Below are 6,892 nucleotides of genomic sequence, written 5' to 3'. Positions count from 1 at the left end.
AGGGCTTATATTATTTTAAATCCTCTTAGCAGACCTTGCATTGAACTGTGCTTCCTTGTGCTCTTTTCTGCAAACTGTTAATTAAGAATCAATCAAGCAATCAATCAATCAGAAGAGATACCATGTCAACAGCATTGTGTGAAATGAAACCCTGCAGAGGGAAGCGAAGGCCAGCTTTGAGAGAGGATGTGGTTTAAAAGTGACTTGACTAAAACAACACAGAAATTAAATGGCATCATTGTACACATGGTTAGTGCTTTATTAATTAGCTCTGTTATGTCCGTCATGACAGGAAACAATGTTTTTACCTTTACCAACGCTAGAAGTTTGGTGGCGCTATAAGTGTCTGGTAACTGTGGAACAATGTTACGTTTAAATGTAAAGTTGCCCAAAGCTTCTCTGAATACAGAACATGTATTGTAGTGTGCACTGCAGCCCCAGTGGGAGGTAAAAGCCTGTACAGTAGGCCTAATCTACACGTGTCTCTTGTGAACACATTGACAGCATCCAGACATTAAGATGTGATCATGAGTCTCACCCTCTCTGAGTTTCCATGTGAGGTAGACAGTCAGCTGTACCAGCAGGTGGCAGACAGACAGAAACAGCAGCAGGACTAACAGACAGACAGGTAGAGAGCTGTCTGTCTGTCTGTCTGTCTGTCTGTCTGACTGTCTATCTGTCTGTAGAGCAGCCCAGGGTCCACTCAACACCTGCATACTGTCCCTGGATGGAACATAGGCATCCTATTACAATAATAATAATATCTCAAATGTATATGGCGCATATATATCCAGATATGCATATACTATGATGCTATGATATAATTTTAATTTACACAAATGTGTCCCAAATTGTGGGTGGGGATATAAGATATTCTGTGTATGTTTATCGTATTATATGCATGGGCGGATTTAAAGGGGGTGCAGGGGGTGCACTGCACCCCCTGGCAAAAAAAAAAAAAAAAGATTTCTTTTTTTTGTTATGGCTTATGGTTTCTTTTCTTATGGCTTCTGACTGTAGTTTATAATCATCTCTCTTATCATGATATGATGCCTCGCTGTACGGCTGTAGTGCATGTGTGTATGTGTGTGAGCTGCTGTACTACCTAAATAACTCATTTTTAGGGGTTAGGGCATTGTAAAAACGCTAAAATAATAAAATAAAGGTTAAAAAAATCGCGTGCTCGCGGGAGTCGATAGCCAAGCAGTCGCACCCCCTGGCGTCAGGTTCAAAGTCCGCCTATGATTATATGTGATATTTTTAGTAGGCATAGAGGTCCAATTTAACATTTACAGTTGTCGTCAGAGGTTTGACTTTACGTTACAGTTTATTCAGATTGCTATCCGTAAAACTTTGTATATTATAAAATAATGAAATGTGACCATGTTGTTAAAAAAACATTGGAATTCATGATAGGGCAAAAAGTATGCAGAAAGTTACTGATATGCCACTGGAAATGCTGGGGCAAAAGATTACCCTGAGTCCTCATTAATGTCTGATGCTGAGGTCTCTAGTCCCACTTGTTCCTGAGATCAATGGCATTTTATAACACTTGTTTAAATATCATGGTGACATTTATGAGTTGAGGTTAGTTTGGGTTAAGCGTTGCCTTTGACATAATGCACAATGCTAACCTTATGGCTCATGTAATAATTTGAGGACACTAGAGGGCTGTATTTTGCGTGTCTTAAGTGCCAGGTCTTATTCCCTAACTTGAGTAAACTAAAGACCTGGAGGCGTGGTCAATGCCATTTGGCTATTCTGAGTGGCCAAAGAGCATTGATCACGCCTCCAGGTCTTTAGTTTAGTCTTTAGTTTAGTAGTGCAGCATTGCAGAGTGAAAAGGAGAGTGAAGATTATGTTAATTTGAAACCTTCATTTGTGTTTACAGTGTGTTTTTGTTTTTTGGCTCTTATTATTTATTACTATATGCTTCTCAGGGAAGATCATTTCAGTTCAGTTTACAAAAATGCAGAATTGCAGATTTATGGGTTTTTTTATTTACCCAATGCACATTGTTTTCAAACTAAATAAATGCAATGTTTTGAACAAGTTCAAACAAAAGTCTTTCAAATGCATTAATGGTCTTAGACCTGAAGACAATTCTAAAAAAAGAAAAAGAAAAAAAGTTTCTATATCAGTGGTTTTCTGACTATAAGGACCCCAACAATTATATATATTTGGCCACCGACCCCCATCCCAGAAGTAAATATTTGATGTGCTCTGAAAGAATATATATCCAAAGATTTGCACCACATTTTGTAGCACAGCACTCGGTGCTGCACTGAGCTTGTAGATCTGCTATTTTCCCAATAGCTAAAGTATAACATAATGCAAAAAACACCAAAAGGGGTTCCCGTCCTGAATGGGTTATGGGTCAACGTACTTGGTGAGAATTCTCCTCACACTCTTTCCGCTTCCCTCATTACAGTCAGTGAGACACCTGTTACTCTGTGTGGGAGGCTGGTGAACTCTGTCACACTGTATGGCTTCCTGCTCAACATGAATGTCGACACTTTCATTATTGGCCTCACAATAATTGTGTAGGACGAAGCATGCATAAATTACATTTGGCAGGTCATGCAGAGTTATGTCCATAGGCCGCCGCAGAGCTGCAAACCTGGCCTTCAGCTGACCAAATGCACATTCAATGACCATACGGGCCTTACACAACATAAGTCCGAAGTACTGTTCTGATGGGGTAGACTGTAGAGCCACCTCTTTCATGAGGTATGGCAGAAGGGGGTAGGCAGGGTCCCCCAAGAGAAAGATGCGTATGGCCTCCTCCTCATCCACAAGCTGCTTCTCTAGTTGAGGTATCTTCCCGGTCTTCAAATAGGTATTCACCTTGGAATTAACAAAGACACGTGCGTCATGGACACTTCCAGGCGACTTTATGACAACATCCATGAATCTGTAACAGGCAAAGCAACATATAGCACCTTTATTACAAAGTAAATACACTTGTGTGTGCGACGCTGCTCAACAGTGCCATCCAGTGTTATTGGCGTGGTACTGTGTGTGTGTGTGTGTGTGTGTGTGTGTGTGTGTGTGTGCCCCCCCCCCCTTGACACATAACACAATAAAAAGTCTTTATCAAACAAACAAATAGCTCTTCAGCCTTCATTACCTGTATTTGTAGTCGCATACAGCTTGGACATTCAGGGAATGTCTGCACTTCCTGTTAATGTAGTCCATGGAATTGACAGATGGCTGTTTTATATCAATGTGCGTCCCATCAACCGCTCCCAAACATTGAGGCATTCCATGATCCCGCATGAACCCAGAGTCCAGCTCCTCTGCCTCGGGTACAGTGAAAGGTAGCCCAATATACTTTGGGCCGAGCAGGACAGTGATGGCTTTGCAGGTTTTTCTTATTATAACAGACGCAGTCGGGCGTGATATGCCGAAGGCATTAGCAGTTTTTAATACAGAAATTGTCTTTCCAAGCACGGTCTTGACGACCGTGCTTGGAAAGACAATTTCCGTATGTCCAAAGAATCTCTTGTCGCCCTGAGTGAAGAACTTCGTCCTTTAATCGACACCATTTTCAAAATTGTCCCAAAACTGGCTTGTCCTCCCTGGTCTCGTCCAGAGACGTCCCCTGGTTCCCCTACGCCGACGTGGTGCATTAATTATTTCATTAATGTAATTCATTCGCCTTCTGCGGTGAGCAATATCATCCGTGAGGATTCTGTACAAATCAACATTTAGCTCCTGGCAGTTCAATAGTAATGGAAGCGTGACTCGAAGGTCAGTTTTTTTTTTGTTTTTGTGATCCTACTTTATTTATAGATTTTTTCACAAACACAGAAAACATAAAATACAAACACAAGCAACAACAACAACAGAATACGTATTCATGGACATAATGTATGAACACAGAAACATAATATAAAACAAGGATAGACAAGATAAACAAATACAAATAAATCAAATTAAAAGTTTAAATTTGTTTACACGACCAAACACGCAGCATCATCAACCGTATTATATGTATACTAATACAATAAACAATCAAACAATACATGAATAATAAGTGTACCTCATCACACCTCCAGCAAACCGGACTACCCTGCTGAAAAATCCAGCATAGACCAGCATAAGCTGGACCAGCAACTTTCTTGCTGGTCTTAGCTGGTGACCACCTTTTGCTGGTGACCAGCTTTAGAGTGTGTTTTGGACGCCATCTTGCTGGTCTTAGCTGGTGACTGACCAGCTAGGTTTTGCTGGTCCATGCTGGTTTAAACTGGTAGCTGGTCACCAGTTTATGCTGGTCTTAGCTGGTATTTTTATGGTTTTGCTGGTCACCAGTTTATGCTGGTTTTAGCTGGTGACCAGCTTAATAGTTTGTTTTGGGTTTAGGCTTAGGTCTTGCTGGTGAATTTCAGCCAGGGTCCCATGGTATTCAAAAATCACACCTGTGTGAAGTGAGGGGCACTAATATATTAAGTCTAAAGTGTGGGTCATGACCGAAAGAATAAGGTCGCGAATACAAGCAGCCGAAATGAGTTTTCTTCGACAGGTGGCTGGCATCTCCCTTAGATCGAGATAGGGTGAGAAGTTCAGTCACACGAGAGAGACTCGGAGTAGAATTGCGTGCTCCTTCGCCTGGAAAGGAGTCAGCTGAGGTGGTTCGGGCATCTGGTTAATTTAGGATGCCTCTCGTTCGCCTACCTAGGGAGGTCCTCGACGCACGTCCCACTGGGAGGAGACCCCGGGGCAGACCAAGGCACAGTTGGAGGAAATACATCGACTCACTGGCCTTGGAACGTCTCGGAATCCCCCAGGAGGAAGTCACTGATGTTGCTCTGGAGAGGGAAATCTGGAGCACTCTGGTGGAGCTGTTGCCCCGCGACCAGACTACGGATAAGGGGTTGAAGATGGATGATTAGGTAGCTAGGTCGTAGGTACTATATTGCAAACAAATAAAGTAAGACCAAATCCAGGTTACAAGTTATAATACACTGCATTTTATTCAAGCTGCACATTAAATGTAAAATACACCAGCTTCAAATACTGTTTAACAAATAAAATAAATAATGACAAATTAATTAGATGTAAAATGTGCTTACATAAAATAAAAAGTAGTAAACACTAACAAATAAGTATACATAAAGCAAATTATAAATAAAATAAATAATACATGAACAGAATGCGTCAGACCTTAAAATGCAAAAATAACTTAATTTCGTCAAACACACACACCACCACAGAGCCTTCATTTAATCAAAGAGACACACACACACACACAGCCTTCATTTCATCAAAGACACACACACACACACACACACACACACATAACATCACAGAGCCTTCATTTCATGACACACACTCACACACACACACACACACACACACACACACAACATCACAGAGCCTTCATTTCATGACACACACACACACACACACACACACACACACACACACACACACACACACACACGTATAACAAGTGAAACAACATATATAATTGTCAACAACACACTTGACTGTTTTTGACACTTTGACAGTCTTTCAGGATTTCTAAAACAAAATGTACACTCCAGAATTATAAGAGGCCCAGTCCAGTGGCAAAGTCCTTGATTTTTAGCTGACTCTCTTCAAGTGGCCATCCAGACATGGAGAGAGAACACTGACTCCTACATACATGCTACTCATAGATGGAGTTGTACATTATTTTTACTGTGACAGGAAGTTTGCCTGCATCCTTCAATTTCAGAACAACACACTCCAAAAAGGTCAGTGTCTTTTTCAGTCCTTTAGGGTATTGGATTCTGAACACAAAATATATGCACAGTAGGAGTCCCAGTGCCATTGAAATGTCCACACTCTCCTCTGTGATTACCTGGTCATCCATCGACAGCATGATGTGGTCTTTCTTTCATATTTCTTGGGGTGACCCTCCCTGCAGCCTTTCAGCATCATCTTTGGTGTCGACATGTCAGTGCTGGTCTGAGCTTGGCCCTGGGGAGAAGGAATACCATTAACCATCAGAGAAACGCACACCCTCTGGCTAGTCTCCTGCAGAGCCACTGTGTCAAAAACAGAAACAACCATATGATAATATAAAAACTAATGCAATAATACAATGTGCTTCAATTACATAGTGCTTCTCACACTAGTGAACGGTTCATGGCTCACCTCAACTTCAAACAGCAACTCTGGTTTCTCCTTGAATAGTGCAGGCAAGAGCAGAATTGCTGCTTCCGATTGGAGGCCTTAATAAAAAAAATACAAAAATGTATTATAATAATGTTATTTTCATAATCCTTTAAAATCACGAGAACAAATCTCAGTCAAGTAGTGAGTGAGTGAGTGAGTGATTCACTTTTGTAATCTATAAATCAAACAAGTTCTACAGATTGAAGTAAATTGCATAAAATTGTTGAAAAAACACATTTAAAATGTATCAGCATAAAGGTCCCAATGTTCATTCTGCACAGACTAGTTTTCAGCTAAAACAGATTGACAGTTTTTACCATGGTGCTTGGATTAACCTCAGCTGTCTCTGTCTGACGAGGTCGCTTCCTTCCAGTCCATTTTTCTGTTATTCGTGCCATTTAATTGTTAGACACAAGTAGCTTGTGTCTAAAACAAAGTTTTTCAAGTTGTTAAAGATGAATAGAAACACTAGAATTGCATCTCTTACTAGAAAACCCTTACTAGAAAGTATGGGGGGAAAAGTGCCCCTATTATGAAAATAGCAGATCTACAAGCTCACAACGTGTCACACTGCAACACATTGTGAGCTTATCATTTTGATTGATTATTGTTGGTCGAGAGAATTGGTGTAGAATGTGGAAAAAGAGCAAACCAGGAATAGAGCTGACCCCAGTCTACCAAGTATTAGTTTACCAAGTATAGCGCTCAGTTTCAGTGGTTAACAGTG

The 6,892-nt window shown here is 40.9% G+C and overlaps 1 long non-coding RNA gene across 1 annotated transcript; it reads right to left on the bottom strand.

Annotated features, from left to right (window-relative positions):
• Nucleotides 1-5,902: 5,902 nt before the first annotated feature.
• LOC308310716 lies at nucleotides 5,903-6,585 on the bottom strand. Its single transcript, XR_013963528.1, has 3 exons — nucleotides 6,483-6,585; nucleotides 6,145-6,221; nucleotides 5,903-5,967 (listed from the first exon to the last, which is right to left on the bottom strand). It is a non-coding gene; the product is annotated as an uncharacterized lncRNA (long non-coding RNA).
• Between the last annotated feature and the right edge of the window lie 307 nt (nucleotides 6,586-6,892).

Source organism: Protomyctophum bolini (assembly GCF_963924005.1).
Source record: "Protomyctophum bolini genome assembly, chromosome: 3".
Taxonomy (NCBI): Eukaryota; Metazoa; Chordata; class Actinopteri; order Myctophiformes; family Myctophidae; genus Protomyctophum; species Protomyctophum bolini.
The sequence above is the reverse complement of the archived record's forward strand: the minus strand, read 5'-3'. Positions and strand labels throughout refer to the sequence as shown.